This window comes from Lemur catta, chromosome 1 (genome assembly GCF_020740605.2).
Source record: "Lemur catta isolate mLemCat1 chromosome 1, mLemCat1.pri, whole genome shotgun sequence".
In the NCBI taxonomy this organism is placed as follows: Eukaryota; Metazoa; Chordata; class Mammalia; order Primates; family Lemuridae; genus Lemur; species Lemur catta.
The window spans coordinates 235,057,805-235,078,193 of record NC_059128.1 but is presented as its reverse complement, the minus strand read 5'-3'; the positions used below and the strand labels follow the sequence as shown (position 1 = coordinate 235,078,193).

At 41.1% G+C, this 20,389-nt stretch overlaps 1 long non-coding RNA gene across 1 annotated transcript in view; it reads left to right on the top strand.

The window, feature by feature from the left end:
- Positions 1–7,626: 7,626 nt before the first annotated feature.
- LOC123630572 overlaps positions 7,627–20,389 on the top strand; it is a 34,996-nt gene continuing 22,233 nt past the window's right edge. The window contains exon 1 of the long non-coding RNA XR_006732705.1: positions 7,627–7,783. This is a non-coding gene — a long non-coding RNA (uncharacterized LOC123630572). The remainder of the gene's footprint in view (positions 7,784–20,389) is intronic.

Sequence of the window (20,389 nt, the reverse complement as noted above, 5' to 3'; positions counted from 1 at the left end):
TCTTGATTTATTGTTTGACAGATGTTTTTAAAATACTGATGCTCAAAAATTTTAGATGTTTATGATCTTTAAGTGATGTATGAAAACCTGAACACACATGCAAACACACCCTTGGCAGAGGTCTATGCTTTTCTTTAAAAGTCTCTTTTGGTTTTTTACTCTTAGCCCATCTGCACTGACTTAAAATTATTTTGTAATATTTGAAAAGAATATGTGTATTATACATGTAACTATGAAGAGAAAGGTAAAACAAAATCACACAAATCCACCACCCAATCTAAGAACTGGAACGTAACAACTACTCTATGTTCCTCCCCAATTTCAGATCCCAAAATTCCCCAAAATGGAACTGTCATCTTAATTGTACCTCTGTTATTTCCTTGCTTTTAAAAAACCGGTTATACAATATATATTTGTGCCTCTATGAATATGCTTAGTTTTCATATTTTTAAAGTTTACAAAAATAGATTTTTCTTTTATCTCTTCATCTCAGTCTTGCTTTTTCTCATTAAGTTCTATATATATTTATCCATATTTTATGGAAGATATAGTTCATTCATTTTTACCACTGGGTAATATTTCATTTCATGAATATATAACACATATATATACACACACATATTCTTGGTGTCTATGGGCAAGAATTTCTCTAGAGTATATACATGGGAGTGGAATTGCTGGGTTGAAGTATATATGCGTGTCAATTTTACAAGCCATTGCTAAATTGTTTTCCCCAATGGTTGTACTAATTATATTCCCAACTACAAAGTATAAGATTCCTTTTGCTTGCCTGTCTTGCCAATACTTTGATATTTTCAAGTATTGAAATCTGGTAGCCATTTTTCACCCAGTAGATTTGCACTAAGTTTTTAGGCTTCTTTGTCCAAGTTTTTAAAGACTGAAAAATATTTCTCAAGAACAAATCTAACCTCTTTTTATTTGGGCTTTTCGTTTCTCCTTGGGGTCAGACACTTCACAAGCTGTTCCTAATATGTCATGCTGGGTCTAATGGTTAACCCTTAGAAGAAGAGGCTGTGTCAGCTGGGACAAGTGACCAGCAGACTGAGTTAGGAATTAGGAAGCTTGGGCTCTAACCTGCTTCTGCCACTGACGCTTTGCAGGCTCGAGTATAAGTCAAGTCACCTCTCAGCGTCCTGTCTGCTCACTAGGCATAACAGAGCTGACCTTCCTCCCTGCCCTGCTGTGAAAATGAAATCCTGTTGTGGAGCACTTTGAAATCTTTGGATGAAAAGCACGACAGAAGTGCCAAATATGATTGTTACCCGTGCCAGCAACACTATAAGACAGCATAAAAATAGGAAGCAAAGAAAATTTCATTTTACAAAAGCCTCAGTGAGAAAATTGGCTGGTCAGTACGTCATTCCCTGTTTTGGGTTCACATAGATGTTGGCTTTTATAAAATTAAAAGGATAAAATAAACGTACACATTTGTGTCTTTGCCAGGCAGAAACCCTTTGATCATCACCATCCCTGTGACACCAGGTGAGTCACTGATGCAAAGGGAAGACTGATACCGGAAGAGGCTGTGCGGAATTAGTTCTTTGTAGTTACCCCCAAAATCTTGCTTTTCATTGCAAGGCATGGAAGCCATAAAGTCCGAGGCGATCTTGCATGTTGAGGATTTGGGAGTGTCTAAGCCTTGCCCTTGTCACAACACAGGACCCAAGATGCCTCTAGCTGAAACAGCGACTGTCTTTTCAGACCTGGCCCGGCACCCAGCCTCCACCTCGATGCTGTCAGATCCCCCATCCTGCCCTAAATACGAGAACATGAGAAATGCAGATTTAAAAACCTAACAGGGGACCTTTGCAACAACTTTTGATATGTTAGGAACCCCAAAATAAGATGAGTCATGCCCATTAATGTGAAGGTTCATCCTAAAAATGGCTTAGCTGTAATTTTAGTAGCTTATATCCATCTTGGTATAATGCTGTAAGTGAGTTGTGATGAGCTGTAAACACCTTTACTTATAAATTGGATGGGCTGTGCAAACAGTTCCAAACCACAGAAAAGACATTTCAGAGTCTGTGCTTGCTGCCTGATACGACACTCAGAGAATTTAGAAGAGGAGGTCTGGATTCTTTTGCCACGTCTTTACTGCCCATTTTTTTTTATACTGGAATTTTAAAAAGTCAAAACCCCACAGGGTGGTTTGGTTGCTGCATCCCACTGAGAAGTTGGTAAAGTACAAGGTAAGAGGGTGTCACCATGGGCTTGCAAGGGGGCTGTGAGTGATGTGAGTCCACCCACAGGAACTGTGTATGAAGTTGAATCATGTGCTCCACTCCTAATTTCCACCTGGTAAGGGAGAGCTACTGAGTGCTATTGAAAGGTTTTGTTCAGAAGTTTTTCAAGGAGAGGGTCCTCACAGTGTTTTGTGAAATAATTTGCATTCTAATTGGCATAATTAAATTATTGACACAGAATTGGCATGGTGTGACTCCAGTAGGAGTACTTTCCATTAGGAAATACTCCTTAGGGGGAAAAAATATGTCCACTGTGGTACCCAGTCACATGGCAAGCTCTGTTTATTCTATTTAGTAACCCTATGGGAAGGGTCATTCTCACTCGAGTTTCAATGGCTTAACTGAAGAAATTAGTTGAAAAGTGGAACTCTAACCTGCTGATAGTTTCTTTATCTGCCCACACCTAATAATTGGTTAGACTGATTTTTTTCTCTTTAAATTGACAGATTATTTATGCCCCTGTGAATTACAATGTTGCAATGGTCTTTCTTTCTTTTTTAAAAAATTTTTTTGGTAGTTAGAACTGTCCATAGTCAGGCTAAAATTCAGTTCCTATCTTTATAAGTCTTATTTGTATAATGTGAATTCCAACAATGGCAGGATAGTGGATTATCATGAACCTTGAAATATCACATTGAGACAATGGAGAACCACAAGGAAATGATGGCAAGTTAAGTGAAAAAGAATATGAAATTATAACCATACCATGTTTCAAGTATATAAATTATGCATGTTTGAGATGGACTGAAAAAAGATGGAAAAAAACCAGATGGTTGGTTAAGATGGTGGGATTATGAGAGTTCCCTCCCCACTTCTTTTCTTTTGTTTTCCATTAACATTAACACTCTTACAATATTGTTTGTATGATAAACGTGGTTGTATTCAGTTAGGTGATTTCCAATATGCAAGATATGGAATCAGCCTGAGTGTCCATCAGTAGATGAACAGATAAGGAAAATGTGGTGTGTGTGTATATATATATATATATATATATGTATACATATATACACACACACACACACTGGAATATTATTCAGCACTAAAAAAGAAAGAAATCCTGTCATTTGTAGCAATATGGATGAGTCTGGAGGAACTTATGTCAAGTTAAATAAACCAGGCACAGAAAAAAAATATCATATGTTCTCACTTATTGATGTATGTAGAATCCAAAAAAGTTGATCTCATAGAAGTAGAGAGTACCATAGTGATTACCAGACACTGGGAAGTGTAGGGGGGAGGGGATGGGGAGAGGTTGATCAATGGTTACAAAATTACAGACAGGAGGAATGAGTCCTAGTGTTCCATTGCACAACAGGGTGACTATAGTTAACAATAATTTATTATATATTTCAAAATAGCTAGAAAAGAGGAACTTGAACGTTCTTAACACAAAGAAATGATAAATGTTTGAGGTAATGGATATGCTAAATACTCTGATTTGGTCACTACATATTGTATACATGTATCAAATAGTACATGTACCACATAAATATGTACAATTATTAATACTTATCAATTAAAAATTTAAAAATAAAATTATATTAAGAAAGATACTCAGTTTGGCACAAGAAAAGATGTACCACGAAAGTAGTAAAGCCTAAGTTACAAGTCCCTTCACATGCAGGGGCCCTGAGAGAGCTTGGGTTGCTAAGAGTTAGAGAGAGTTCCAGGTGGGAAGAGGAAGCCAGGTTACAATCAGAAAACATTTCTATGTCAGCATTTCTGGTAAATTGCTTAACGAGATCCAAGAAGAAAGGGACCTAATTCTCCAGCACTCCTGTAATTTGTCATGATATAATTTCTCATTCTAAGTAAATATTCACTTTCATGCCTAATTTTGTGTTTGTAATTTTGCATTCTTTCTCTTAAAGAGGGCTCCCATAATTGTGGAAGCGTCATGCCTCCCCAGCCCTGAAGGTGCCTTTGCTTAGTGGGTCATGAGAACATCAACTGAGTACCTTCAATTGTGAACTCTAGCGCTGGATTTTAGCCCAGTGCTTCCTAAGAATCGTTGTGAATGCATCGGACAAACTGCTGTTGAGCTGACTGCCTGCTGCTCACCACACTTCCTGGTTGTACTTCTGTGTCCTCCTAAGCTGGTCTCAGTTCTTAATCATGAGGAACGCAGTTGGATATACCAGTTCAGAATTCTCAGGGTAGGAAGGAACCCTATAGGCCACGTCCAGCCACTCTGCTGGTGTTTGACTCTCTTCCTCAAGAGGCATGCGGACTGGGCTGGAACCCCCAGCCTGAGGCAACCCATGAGAAAGGTTTTTCCTTGTCTTGAGTCAAAACCAGCCCATTGCTCTATACTTAGGGGCTCAGTAGAACAAGTCTAACCGTTCAAATGGTAATGGCAGACAGAGGTGGGAAGAAAGAAATTTTAGTTTTTCTACTTCCTTAGTAGGCACTCTGTTAGGGGTTTTAAATACAATGTTTGATTTAATCTTCTCAATAATTTTCTGAGGTAGGTATTGTGATTATTATTATCTAGGGTTGCCAGATGTAGCAAATAAAAATAGAGGATGACCAAGTAAATTGGACTTTCAGATCAAAAGAAATAATTTTTCTAATATAAGCCTGCCCCCCATGTGAAATTAATTTGTTCTTGGACAAGAGATACTGAAGTGTCATGTATTTTACCTGGAAATCCTATTATTATGCCCATTTTGGAGCTGAGGAAATGAAAGATCAGAGTCTGGTAAGTAGTGGAACTGGAGTCCAAGTCCAGGCCCCATTTTTCACCCTCACTATATCATACAATTATATAATATCTGCCTCCCACCCTCCCCAAGAAAAATATAAAGTTGATTTGTCTTTAGAGATGAGCTATCAAAGCTATAAAAACAAAACAAATGTGTTCTCAGCCAAGAGAGGGCAGTCCCCAGGAAACCACTAGTCCATGTATTTAACACTGAGGGCAGAATTCTTACTGAGAAACCCAGCAGGATCATTAGCCTGGAGTGGACACTGGAAGTATGAGGTGTCCCTGAGAAAGACTGGATCAGCAGGGCTGAAAGCCCCTTCTACTAAAGTAGCCACTCTCCAGAGCCTCTGGAAAGCACCCTCCTTTGCCGTGGCAGCAGTGGGGGAGGGGAGGCTGGGACCCTGATGCATGCCTTTCCACCTGGGTGTCACTGCAACCTGATGTCCTAATCATATTTCCCTGTCACCTCTCAGTGCTGATTTACTTTCTCGTCCCATTCTACATGCTGCAGAACTAATTGCCTGGTTAATTGCCAAAACTAATTGCTGTGACATTCATTGTTCATCTGCTCTCTTCTCTGGCTTGAGTTCAGGCAGGTGGCTCCCATGAAGGCAAGGATGGAATTATTCCTGCTTTGGGGCCAGGGTGCTTCAGAGTGATGGACCAGTAATTATTTTGCTCATGGAGGTGGACGGAGGAACTGGCTTCCTCATTGAAGAGAGGACAATCATTCTTGGCAAGGGTTCACCTTCTTCTGGTGTGAAATGGGGTTGCTTTGACTGGTGGTGAGTCAGTTAAGTTGCACTTCCCAGGGAATTGCTCTCTCCTCTTTAGAGATTAGAATTCGATTTGCTGATTAAGAAATTGAGAGCCAGAAAGGTGAGCCAGCTCCTCCATGGCCACACAGCTCGTTAGTGTCAGAGCTGGATCTGAGATCAGATTTCCCAATTCACAGGCCAAAATGATTTCTACTGCACCGCACTGCAGTTGTTGCAGTTGCACTAATTACTCTTTTATATGCCCTTATAAACTTTTATTAAGCCACTAGCATGCAGTATTTCCTTATTGGTAGCTAGAATAATCATTAATATTTTTTGAGTTGTTATGAGTGTTAAGCCCTTTCCATGCATTATCTCATGTAACCCTCACAAAAAGCCTCATGCAGGTGCTACCAGTGTCCTTATTTTACATATGGGAAAACTGAGGCAGAGGGAGGTTAATAACTTGCCCAAATATGATGCCAGAGCCCATCCCCTCACCCCTACAAGGCCATGTGCAGGATCCTGCTGACAGCTTTTGGATTTTTTTTTTTTTTTTGAAACAGAGTCTCATTTTGTTGCCCGGGCTAGAGTGAGTGCCGTGGCGTCAGCCTAGCTCACAGCAACCTCAAACTCCTGGGCTTAAGCGGTCCTACTGCCTCAGCCTCCCAAGTAGCTGGGACTACAGGCATGTGCCACCATGCCCGGCTAATTTTTTTTTTTCTATATATACTTTTAGTTGTCCAGATAATTTATTTCCATTTTTAGTAGAGACGGGGGTCTCACTCAGGCTGGTCTCGAACTCATGACCTCGAGCGATCCACCCGCCTCGGCCTCTCAGAGGGCTAGGATTTACAGGCATGAGCCACCGCCCCCGGCCAGCTTTTGGATTCTGACACATGAAAGAACTTGTGAAGACAGCTTGAAGGTTGGAGTTGGAGCAACATGAAACTAATCAACCAGATTATGCAAATTATTATGTAAACTCATGTTGTTGAGCCAGGAGTCATGCCATTCCCTTTCCTCCATACTGCTGAGATAAAAGCAAGTGGATTACAACACTAGCTTGGGATGAACTCAGAGAATTCAGAAAGAAATCTGGGGATTTACTGGCAGTTGAAAAGACAGTGGGTTGGGATTCAGAGACCTGAAGCTCAGTTCTGGATCTGGCACTAGTCAGCTGTGTGGCCCTGGGATGATGTATGTCCCTCAGTTTCTTCTGTGAAACGAGGGGGTCAGACACCCCAGTCTGGAAGCCTCCTGCCAGTCCGCGCATCTCAGATGGCACGTCCAAGATGGAAGCGCACAATGACAGAGGCTTGTAGTGACCCTTCAGGACAGCTCCCCAGTGGCTATAAATAAAAGTCTTATTGTTTGGTTCTTGGTCTTTTCCCCCCTCAGTGACAGGAAGAATAATAAAAGCAATGGCACTATTGTGTGAAATAAGTGTTTTCTCATCCAGAAGAAAACTATGACATATACAATAGCAAACCGTTTGAAAGCTGAAAAAGTAATTAATTGTATAATTCATTGAATGCTATAGGAAAAGTGAATTATGATAAAGGAAAAGGACTAACGGTTAAAAAATGAAGATAAAAAAAGTTTTAGAATTTCATTTGTTAAAAAAGGGACCATTGAAAAGTGATGAAAGAACTATTTCAAATGGGTTTGCAAAGGAAGGCCAATTCTTCTAGGCACAATTAGAAGTATACCAGAAAAAGAAAAATTTAGTTTCGTCTGAGGGGAAAAAAGCTATCTTCATGAAAAACAAAGATTTTGAAATAAAGGCTTTTGTCATTAGCTGGCTTGTCAATTCTTCCGAGTAATTTCATAAAGCCTCTGTGGCCTTTCAACTTCCAAATGCTTGCATGAGGGAAGTGTGGTAAGGTGTGAATGAAAAAAATTTAATTTTCAAGGTGTGGGATTTTATAGTGGAAACCTCCTTAGCAGGATGCAGCATGGCAGCCCGACAGTGATGGGGACCTGGGAGGAGAGGGCAGAAGATGTGGATTTGAGGCCCTGACTCACTCCTTCCTGCTGTGTGACCTTGGGTAAGTACTGTCTCCTCTGTGGGCTTCAGTGTCCTCCTACCTACATGGAGTGATCGGATCGAACACATCTGAGGCCCTATTCTGTATGTTTGCATTTCTAACTGTAGAGTGTGATGAAAAATAGATAGTCAGTGGTCTATAGCTACTAGTCATTAGGGCAAAACTCAGAAAATCTGTTTTAAAAATTATGAGTACTGGGTGTGGTAAAAACATTCAAATTTGGGGTCAGAGAGTTCTGCTAATAGAATCAATTCTAGAGCATTGCTCTTACCCCAAAGAGGAAGTAAATTTAAGTTCTTTTTCCTCCTATTTCCTCTTTGTTCATGGGAGTATGAAAATTGTTTTGGCCACAGGAAGCCTGAACCCACTGGGCATTGCAGGGGTGTGATCAGCCCTTCATCTGTCCTTTGAAACTCCAGGCTGCTGGGGTCACACAGGGGGGAAACACCCTCTGCTCCTCATTTTGACTTCAAAATCAGAAGAACGGGCAGAGTTGCTGTTTTTACTGTCTCACAGTCTGGAGGCTGGAAGTCCGAAGTCAGGGTTGGCCCCTGAGGGCTGTGAGGGAAGGCTATGTTCTAGGCCGCTCTCCTTGGCTTATAGATGGCTGTCTTCCCTCCATGAGTGTCTGTCTCGGTGCCCAAATTTCACCTTTTTGTAAGACACCAGTCTTATTGGCTTAGACATCCTAATTACCTCATTTTAATTTGATTATCTCTAAAAGCACCCTATCTCCAAATAAGGTCACATTGTGAGACACTGGGGGTTAGGACTGCAACATGTCTTTTTGGGGAGACACAATTCAGCACATAACATGCCTCAAGAGAAGGGGACCTTCTGTCACTGTCTGTTGCCTGGAATCCGTTCAGATAACCATCATCTTCCCACACACAAAGGAGAAAACAGTGCACCCTGGGCATTTTTGCTATGGCAGCAGGAAACTGCAGTAGCAATTTGAGAAAGCATTTGCGTAATTCAGCTGTGCCAGTAGCTGCCTTTCCCCACTGTGCCCCCTCGCTAGGCTGCTCCATGTTGGGGACGCAGTGTGTTCGGCATGGCCACCGCGAGCCCAGTCAGAGCTTCAGCTGCAGGCTGGGGTAACACGGGGAGGAACTGCTTTGTCAGGAAACACCTGCCACAGAAGGTCCACTGAAGCCTGAGAAAACAAAGGTCGGGGCTCTGGGCTGTGCCACCACCAGTCTCCACCATTATTCTGGGGCAGAATGGTCCCGGCAGCTCACAGTGCCGTGAAAGAAAATAAGAAAGCCCTGATGTGAGCACCGTCCCACAGAGAAAATGAGCCTTTGGAGTGGTTCTGAGGTGGGAACCAGAGGAGCTGGGATCCAGGGGCAGTCGGGGAGCTGGACTGGGGACACACGAGGGGCTGGATCCAGTGGTCTAGTGCCTCATCTTGTTCCAGATATGTGACCTAAGATCTGCATGGGTGTGCCTGCATGTGTATGTGCATGTGTGTGCTTTGTGCATGTGTATGCAGGCATGTATGTGTGTGCATACGTGTGTATATGTGTGTGCTTGTGTGGGAGGTGACTGGAAAGGGCAGCACAGGGAAAGGGAGGGAAAAGAGAGTGTTAAAACCATGACAAGATAATAAGCATCTAAAATATTTAATTACTACAAAATGTTCCAAGGCTTTGTCTACAGCCATGTTTTCCGAACTGCAGGTTGTGGCTCAGCAGTGAGCTGTGTGTGAAATCAATGTATTCATGCAGGGCTCTTAACCTGGGGTCCAGGGACACTGCTCCCCCCAACAAGAGGCCCAAGTCTAGGATTGTACTTTAATATAATTGATTTCCTTTGAGTTTTATTTTATGCATTTAAAAACATCACTCCAAGAAAGGATCCATAGGCTTCACCACACTGGGTAGGAATCACACACACACTCACACACACACACACACACACAGGTTAAAAATCCCTAAGTCAATACCAGCATTTTTTAAAAAGTTATTAAAATAGAATAGATTAAAATGAGATTCAAAAATTTGAGCTCTGCATGTAATGAGGGTTAAGTATTGTTTTGTGCAACTTTTGTTTCAGGTATACAAATAGTTGTGTGTATACAAATACACATACATATATATGTGTATATATATTTCTGCACACACATGTTTATTTCTAACGGTAGAGCATGATCAAAATTTTTGATAGCCACTGATCTATATAGATTACTAGACATTAGGGTAAAAACTAAAAAATCCATTTTAAAAATTATGAGTGAGGACTGTGGCGGGCCATTCCTGTCTTGGCCCAGAGGGTTTTGCATTTATGCAGACAATTGACTTTGTCTACAGCATAGCCAGAGTCCAACCAGTGGATGGTGACCAGCTGACCCTGACCATAGCCTGTAATGGATGGCTCATCCCTCTCTCCCTCATTGAGGCCTGAGTTAATTTGAAACGTCTCAGAGACATACGTTGATTCCTGTGGCTAACCCAGCTCCAGGAAGTGTCAGAAGCAGAGGTCTTGTTTCCTGGGAGGCGTCTTCCTGAGTACTGCAGGTGTACCGCTGCCAGGAAGTTTGTTCTTCTCTACGCAAACAGCAAGGCCACCTGGAGAAACCGAGAGTAAAGCAAAAGTGAAGAAAAGAGAAATGGGGGCAGAGAGGGGAGACGTAGCAAGTGTTCGGGAAAAGTGAGGTAGGGTCAGAAAGCAGAGAAAAGCAAAGAGAAAAATAGCAAGTGCATAAGGCAAGCGGCGCAGCCCGCTGAGCCGTGGGTGTAGTAGGAAGCGATCGCACTAGTCTGTTAGCCCCCTGCAGGATTCACAGCATCAAGGATGGTGAAACCAAAAGAAAGAAAAGGCAGTTCAGCAGCAAAGATCAACAAAGACAAACCCCAGGGTGAGGCCAAACTATTATAGTCTAGAGTCGAACCCAGCCAGGAAGATGGCCGCCCTTGTTAGTGAACTGTTGCTAACTTATTACTATATTTTAAACGAAACTCATATTTACTAGGTTAATTTAGAAAATGTGAGATTCACTAGAGCACGAACTCTGTCTTTCTCATTTCCGGAATCAACACCAGTTACATGGTGAGATTTCCAGAAATATTTATAAAGGTATGTTAATTAATTAGCGGGTAATTGGTGTTTAAAATCACTTGAAATAATAAAAATAATAGTGATAACTGAAAGTTATACAATGCTTAATAGTTTAGAAATCAACTTCATGAATACGACCTCATTTAATACTCAACACAGCCCTATCAAGTATCACCATCATCATCCTCATTTTAAGGATGAAGACACTAGTTCGATGCCACTCTGTGATTAGTGTCTGGGATTTTAATCAATATTCTCTGATGCCAAAGCCAATATAGTACTTTGCCTCTTTTGACATGTTGAACATTTAATGTAAATGCTTTGTAAGTGTAAGTAGGCATATCCGTAGCAGAGGTGTGTATCAGTTTGGAGTCTCCAGAAAGCAGACAGCCTGATGGATTTAGGAGTGCTTGAGAAGGAGGGGGTCACACCTGTGAAAGATAAAGAGGGAGGTATCAAGGTGGGGCAGGGATGCTGCCCTGGCACTTATGAAAGGAGAGGTGGAAGGAAGCAGAATGGATCTGGGAGCGCCTTAGACCATGATGCAGATCTGATGAAGTCTCAGCCAATACAATGGGAGTCCCAGAGCAAAGACTGCCTGTAGAGGAGCCCTGCATCGGATAGATATGGCCAGCCCGTGACCCCCTACCATGTTCAGCCAATGTCTGGGTCCACCTAGGAAGCACATGGCCTTGGCTTAAAGTTAAGGTGGATTCTGCAGGCTCTGTAACTGGAGGCTGTTCACTATCCATACTTCTTGCAGCTAAATGGCAAGTTCCTCCTTGAAGGGAGGGGAAAGTGGTGCACCCTCATGGCTAGCACAGCATTTATTAAATGTTTTTTACATATGACATTTTCTATACAATTCCAACTTAAATATTCTAGCTGGATATTGTCTTATTTAGCATACCCTGACTTTCTAGTTAGTAAACTATAGCCAACATTAGGGACTAAATGTCCCAGTTTGAAAACGCTAAATTTCTGCCTACAGGGTTAAGAGAAGAGAAGGGATTACACTCAGCTGAGCAATTGAAATTTGATACACTGCATCAGGTCAACTGTTACAAAAACACAGGTGCTGCTGCTCCATTTTTCACCTCCATGGCGGACTTGGCCGATTGATCACTACGCTCTTCCTTATGAGTTGTGTCGTCTGCTTCAAAATTATTCTCAACATAGTGATCCAGACAGCCACTAGCAATCTATCTCTGTTGGCGCCTAAGATGAAACCAATTTATCATCCCATCACTAGGTAATAGGGGCAAATATAGGTCTTGGAGCAGGTGTGAGCACACAAATGTGTGTGTGAGTGCTAGCAAGAGTAGGAGGTTGAGGGAGATATAGTGAAAATGAACAGTTGAACTAATTTATCAGTTAGGGGATTATGTATTAATTGTTTAAAATTCATAAATCTGTTTGAACCCAGAACATTTTTTCCTCAGAAGCAATGCTATAAATAACGATTATATGCAAAAGCCAGCACCTAAATCCCTACCTAACCATACATAAGTGTTAATGAAGATGCTTTTGGATCCTAACAAAAAACTCAGTACTCTTTGACCTTACCAGATAAGGGTTTACTTTTTCTTCCATAATAAGAAATGTGCAGGTAGGCAACAGTCAGCATATGTTCAGGATTTTAACAACATACCTTTGTGATCCTGTTGCTACTTTCTTCATAGTTGCAGAATAGCTGTTGTTTCGGGGATTGACTTCAAAGCTAGAAAAATTTGGAGGTGGGGGTGCCCTTATTTATCAGGAAATAAAAAACTCTGTAAGTGGCCTCCCCAGAAGGCTTGAATTTACATTTCATGGGCCAGAGCAGGATCACATGACTGTCCCTAGCTTTAAGAAAAACAGAGAAAGCATGTATTTTATTTTCCAGCCTCTGTGGTGAAAGCCAGCAAGGGGGAAGTGGGTTAAGGATGGCTTTCGGATAGCTAACCAGTCGTGAATGGCACTTGGACCTAAAAGATAGTAGTAATAGTTTTCTAGAGGTTAAAAATGACTCTCAGATGTTTTTGAGCAGGAGTGGAAAATATCCTTATGTTCACTCTTCTACTCATTCCCACTTTCCAATAATAAAGAACTTGATAAAAATGAGTGTCTCTGTACAAGTACATTTGTTGGGTGAGGGTGGATTCTACATATATGTGCATTAGCAAAATCATTTCCTATTTAGAGTTTCAATGGACCTATGTCTTAAAACCTAGTCATTGGATAATTTTAAACCAAAATACTGTTGGTACAATCCTATTCACTGTAGAATTAACCCAACAACTCACCACAAATTAAATGAGAATTTTTAAATTAAATTAACAATGAGCTATAATTAAGCATAAGAATGGCGGAAATTGAAATCTCCAGCCCACTCATGATAACAACGCTTAAAAGATACAGCATATTTACTAAAAATTACGGAAGTTCCCAACTATCTCCATGTCTCTAAGTGGGTCACATGCCAGAATTGACAGCCCTTTGGTGCTATGCAATCTTCTTAGTAGAACACAGAATTAAGTCCTTGGCAAACTCTAGTAGCGTGTTAATTTTAGATCAGTGTAGCATAATTTAGTGATCTTCAATAAATACTTAGTAAGTTACTAGAAGGTAGCTATTCATCATATGCAAAAAATAAAATAAAATAAAATAAAATAAACCAAAGGCATTGCATATCATTTGCTTCCAAGAATTGGAGAAAGGAAATTTTGAGATCAGTTTTTGGTCCATCTTTAAGACAGTATACTGGATCTTATTGTAAATATGTGATGCAGTAGAAAAAAACACTGGTTTGAAGTCAACACCTGGATTTGAAGTTTCATTCCACCTCTGACTACTTGGGACAAGTCTCTTATGCCCTTCATAGCCCTGTTTCCTCACGAGTATACTGGAAGTACTAACACAGAGACTGCTCTACTTACAATCAGTTTGTAAGTGAATCCATTTGTAAATTCCAAAGTGACTAAACTTGCAGTCCCAAATGTAATTCCAGGAATAGGAGTATGAACCAGTTTCTTAAAGCTTTTGCCCAAGGCCATGGTCTTCCTGTTCATATGTGTTCTATGCCATGTATGCCTAGGTAACAGAATAAGCCTTGGCACCTCGAAGGCATGAAAAATATAGTTTTTGAATGAGTGGATGACATTTTTCCCCGGAATTATTTTTGTTTGTCTCTACTGGAATTTTGTGGCAGCAGATAACTGCACTCCCTGGAGATTTCCCAAGTGTTCTGGGGAAATCCTTAGCAACCGCAGCCTCCCTCCTTACCACCTCACCCCTCTGCTGGTGTGGATGTAACCAGGCTGGAAGAGTCTTTCTTTCTGGCAGCCATTTCATGAGCGGAGCCTCATCTGCTAGGCTCCTACCCATCCATGGTCTACCTGGACACCCCCCAAAAGTTACCCTTTGTGTCCCTCTTCTACTCTCTTGCTGCGATTGTCCATCAACATAGGCTCAGCACTTTTGTATGCTGCATAATTTGCTCTTTGCCTTTCATAATCATTTCCACTCTTGAATAATTCATTCTGTATTCACATGAAGCATTACTTTTTTTTCCCCTCACCACTTTTTTTTTTTTTTTTTTTTTTTGAGACAGGGTCTCACTCTGTTGCCTGGGCTAGATTGAGTGCCATGGCGTCAGCCTAGGTCACAGCAACCTCAAACTCCTGGGCTCAAGTGATCCTCCTGCCTCAGCCTCCCGAGTAGCTGGGACTACAGGCATGTGCCACCATGCCCGGCTAATTTTTTCTATATATATTTTTAGCTGTCCATATAATTTCTTTCTATTTTTAGTAGAGACGGGTCTCGCTCTTGCTCAGGCTGGTCTCAAACTCCTGAGATCAAACAATCCGCCCACCTCAGCCTCCCAAGTGCTAGGATTACAGGCGTGAGCCACCGTGACCAGCCACCGCACCACTTTTAATTTTAAAAAGTCTCTTCCATTTCCACAGTAATTGTATATCTCAACACGGGCTTTTAACACTCTCCCCATTCTTGGGGTTTTTGGATCTGATGTGGTTAATAATAATGCTTGGGAAAATTTCTCAAATAAACCCCCACAAACACAGCAAAATGCATTGATGGGTGAACAGTGCAGTTTTAGAGTCCAAAAGGCAGCAGCACACATTCCAACATCATCTGCTGGCACCATGCAGTGTGTCCTCACAGGAGAGCTTTCTTTTTATCTGTGAACATCCATACATTGAAAGTCAGCAAGGAGAAGAATGTCTATGAACTAACCCACTTTCTTCACAGATTTGTTGTTTGGATAAAGTGAAAGTTCTCTGTACACTATAAAATGTTATCATTTCCATGAAGCATGCCCCATTTCCACAGTTCCATATGGGGACATAAAGAACAGACCTTTGTCTCATAGGAAAAGTGGGAACACTAAATTCAATCTCCTCTTTACTACAAACGTGGGTGTGCATCCCATGCATACATGCACACATGCACACACAATGTACTAGCAGGAAGAGAGGCAGGGATTCTCACTTGCAGAGTTAGAGCATCTCTTAAAGCAGGAATGGGAGAAGAGACAAAATTCCCAATTGCTAAAAACTTGTTAACTCTCTTCATTTTCACAAGAAAACACCTCCTGGCATTTGCTTAATAGAAGATACCCTTCTACTCAATCACTTGACAAGTGTTCTGAATTGGATTAAAAAATGACACAGGTTGAGATTAGGGTTAGGGATTTTTATTACATCTTGAAATGCCTGTCTAAATTACACTGTGATAATTTTAAGTTGAAAGCTTTTCTAGATAATAAACAGGAGACTCTTGTATTGGCACTTTAGTGATGCTATAGGAAGGCGGAAGTATAGGTGCTGACATGTGTCCAGGTAATGTAATCAAGCAATGAAAGACCAATTTTTTACACTGAGTCTTAGAATCACACACTTACAGACAATTTACCTATAAGGAGAGGTCATAGAGATAACCTGTAGGAAAATGAAAAAATTTTTTAGCCAAATTTGTCTTGGCACATAACTACCTTCGACATGCTATCAGATTTTATAAAGGTATTTTTCCTCTTACCCTTCACTTTCAGTATCTAGAAGCCAAGTGGAGGCATTTTCCCTTATGAGTGGGAGTTGTTAGCTCAAGAGCAGAGTAGGCTTTAGGCAAAACTGTCATGCAGGTGGAATCACTGCTGCAGCCTACGTCATGTTTTAGTGTCTTGAGCCTAAGCCCTCTCTTGAGTCCCAGGTACCCCAAATTTCTGCAGACAAAATCCCCCCCCCGCAAAGTGGCTCCCTGCTCTTTAAACATGGCCCTGGGCTTTATATCCCTTTTGCTGCCATCTAAGATTCAACGATTCTAATATTCCTTTCCTCAGGGCCTCAGTTGGTGGATGTATAATATGTGCTAAAATACCCAGAGTTCTTATGATCCAAAAGTGTTATTACTCTGGGTAAGTGGTAAGTGGCTTGCATTTTAACAAGGATAAATAAATGCCTTGGTTCAAAAGAATGACACATAGGATTGTTAAAAATATGACTTCCTCCTGCGTGCCTCCCCCCCGTGGGTTAGGAGATCTCAGGAAGGCTCCTAAGCAAAGTGGGCTTCTCCCATCACGGCACTTGGCACCCATCATTGTGGTCACATGTTTAATTGTCCCCTTCCAGTTTAACTGTGAGCTCTGTGTGTACAGCTCATGTATATTCATCTGCATATACCATTATATTAATTCCCACCAACCAGCGCCCTGGTGGAACACTTGGAGGACCTCAGTGAATATTGTTGATTTAAGAATGAATGAACAACGCTGAGCACTTCAGGAACTGTAGAAAAGTGACGGGGTGAGAGAGAGGAAAGCAGTGTTTGAAGGCCAGATGGCTTTCACTGATTCCTCCTACTTAGTTATTTTATAAGACCAGAGGGCCCTGCTGACAAACCTCTGAAAATGCAGCTTGAAGATAACAGTTTTCATTATCACTTGAAGTGCTTTAGGAGCCCACTCAGCACTAGATGTAAATCCTTAAGGGGTATAGCCTTGATCTGCTGTGGCTGCAGGTACCTTTAACGTGCAGATATTACACAGAAAGTGTCATGGCGTCCATGTGTTTGGTTCAGGTTGAAACCAAGATGGAAATTAATCCATCCATCAGAAGGAGCAGAGAATGAAAACAAAAACAAAAACAGAAATCTCCTCATCTCCATGGTGACAACATAGAATGTTCAGATAAGAAAGAGAAAGACGACTTCCGGGAAACAAAAACAAGTTAAGAGAAGTATTTCGATGGTATTCCAAGTATAATAAACAGTGGCAAGCATTTTTGGCTCAATGTACTAGAGAGCATGAGACCTTCCTTAGCAACACAGTGATAAGGGCTCTTCTCAGAGTAAAGTGAACTTGGAGCAAGTGAATGAGAAAACACTGTGAATGGGGCAGGCTAAGAAGGAGGCAACTGCTCAGAGCATGTAGGAAAGCCTAAGCTGAATTAAGGATAAAAGAAAAGTTTATCCCAGACTGTAGATTATTCTATTGACCTTTCCTATGGGAGTCTTCTACAGTTGCTAGTGAGGAGGAATTGTAGGTTCCTACTGGATGTACATTGTAATATAACATATAGTTTAGTGATGCACTGTGGCTAACTCAACTATGTAACCAACAGGATGTAGCTCTCGGTGATGTGGCACTTTTCAGACTCTTTTTCTTTATCTTTCATTTTTTCTTTGTTTTTCATTCTCTCCCTTTCTTTCTTTCTCTCTATGAAAACTTCAAGTTAAAAAACCTCTTCAGATAAATATATATGGAACAGGTAGACCAATAAATTATGTAGTACATAAAGTGACCAAACCCCAGTAAAAACAGCTAACTTCTACAGGTCTGTTTCAACCTGGGTGTGTTACATTTACACACACACACACACACACACACACACACACACACACACACTCATTTAATTCCCCCAACAGCTCAACTCTATAACAATTTTGTGTCCATTGTGGGGGGATAAGTAAACAAATTCAGGTTACGCTAAGTAGTTTGACCAATGACAGATGACTAGAATATGGAGTATGAATTTGAACTGAAATTGTCCTAACTTCAAAGCCTGTACTCTCTTCCCTGCATATCTTGAGAGATAATAGGTACAAAGTAGATAAAAATCAATACTGTAATTATTGTTTAGCTTAGATAATGATGTAATGTCTTCATAATGGAGTACATTTCCCCACTCCAGAAGAGGACATTGTTTTTGAAATTATGCACCTAAGAACCCAGAAGCTATCCATGCGTAAGTTTTAAAAGCCAGCATCTTCATGGTTTCCTTCTTCTGTTGGCCTGGGCCACGGACACAATGACCACGTTCCTGGCATGGAGATGTCATTCATGGTAGGTGTTCCTGAATTGGGACCTAAGGCTCCAAGACTTTGGTGAGTTTCTCCAGAATCCTGCACACCTTGTGCCCTTCCCCAGGGTACTTGCCCAACCAAGCATGCCTCCTGGTACCATTTCAGACTTTATCACTCCTGCTTCTCCATCTTTGACTTAGGATATAACCTGGGGCAGGATTAGAATGTTGGTATATTTTCCCTTGCTCCTATGTCAAATCACAGTGTTTATATTTGCAACTCTGAGAATTGACAAGGACAATAAATAGATTTAGAATTCATATGTGTAAGCACCATGAAGTACTTTGAGCTTTACTGAAAGGGGAGATATACAAGACATTACATTTAGAAACTGTTCAGGAGCAGCAAATGGAAAGAAACAACATTTTGCTTTAAAAAAAAAAAAACCCACAAACATCACAACCTCTTCATTATGTGCAGCACACAATTTAACAGGTGTGTGCTTTATTCATTTATTCACAGACTCATGGACTAACCATCCCATCACAGCACTATTGTCTGGGAAGCAAAACACATTTATAACAAACCATATCAGCTTCTCAGAGAGACTCAATTAGCTGATCTCAAAATTCCTCGCTTCTAGTTGAAAAAGAGGGTTAATAATTGCCAAAATGGTGAACATAAATAAACTTTACCTCAGTAAGGTCCTTTCCATCCTTGGATTTCTGGGCTACCTATAACCAGAGCTTGATATGAAAGGGGAAATCATAAAGCCTGTGCAGTATGTCCACTGGAGAAATAATGAAATATAATAGTTTCTCTGTTTGCATCTAGAATTGTCAGTGGCCCCTGTGGGAAAGGTGCTGTAGCCACTCCCCTCAATGCAGGCGATGTGGTCACAGCTCTTTCTCTCTCAGCCTCCCAGATCAAGCACTCCTAGGAGCTGTACATGCCTGTACCGAGTCACCATGTGGTTAGTTTGTCACTGGTGTGTCCAGCTGAGTCTCTTGTTCTTGCTTCTCCACTTGTAGGTGAATACTAAGTCCTGGTCCAGTGGGTCCCCGGGTGCAGACATGAAGCAGAGGGGAAGTGGTGCAGCTGTGTTTCCTGCACAATCTAACAAAGAGCCCTGTGCTCTCTGGTCCGTTACATAAAGCTCCTGTGCTTGGAGCCTGCAGCGTTACCCAATCCAGCTTTACCACCGCTAAAGCTGACACTCTGCTTTGATCCTCCACTTGCTCCTTTTGACAAGTTCTTAACTGTGTGGAGTTGAAAGGTGAGGATTGGATAAGTGATTTTGTTACCCTATTCCCAAACTCCAGCAGAAACCAAGGGTTCCTGAAGAGAGGCAGGGCAGCAAAGGGAAACTGAAAGAGGGGGGCGTGTGTGTGCCTATGGTGTGTGTGAAAAGAGAGCGTCTTTCCAGTTTCCGTCTGCCTTTAATACAGGAGACTGTCCTCATTAAAAAAATTAAAAAGCTACATTCAAAAATGATCCCCAAGGCTATGACGCTGTTGGCACAGCAGAAAGCATGCGATCGATAAGTAAACGGACAATGTCAGCCTGAAGACCTTTCAGAACAACATTCCCACTCAGGGAAAAAAAGATTAGAGGTAGATTTAGTCTATTTAAATATTTCTCAAGATCTTTGTTAAATTTCAGATAATAGTGTTTCTCCCTTTGAACAGCATTGCGTGTTTGCCTTTGATTGAGAGTGGCCTAGGCTAGAGATCATTGATATTCAACCTGTGAGTATTTAAGTATTGGGGCTGGACCACATGAAATTCATACTCAGTGAAATGATTTTCACTTACTAAGATGAATTCACTGTTTCCTTCCTTCAGCAATTCATCAATCTAATGGGAGAAATAGTAGCTATCATCATAATGAGAACAGACTTCCAGTTGCATGAGCCAGTATCAATACTCTATTTAACAATGCAAATTCTATTGCTATATATTTGGTCTCAATCCAAATTTGCTTTAAATTAAGTTTTCTTGCCATTGCATACTCCTTTCTCTCTGTCTCTGTCTCTGTCTCTGTCTCTGTCTCTCTCTCTCTCTCTCTGCACACACATACACACACACACACAGACACCTATTTTATTACGCTTCACTTTATTGAGCCTCATAGATACTGTGTTTTTTACAAATTGAAGGTTTGTGGCAACCTTGCATCGAGCAAGTCTATCATTTTAGAAATCATGCTCTTGCACACTTAGAACAGCACAGTGTAAACATAACTTTT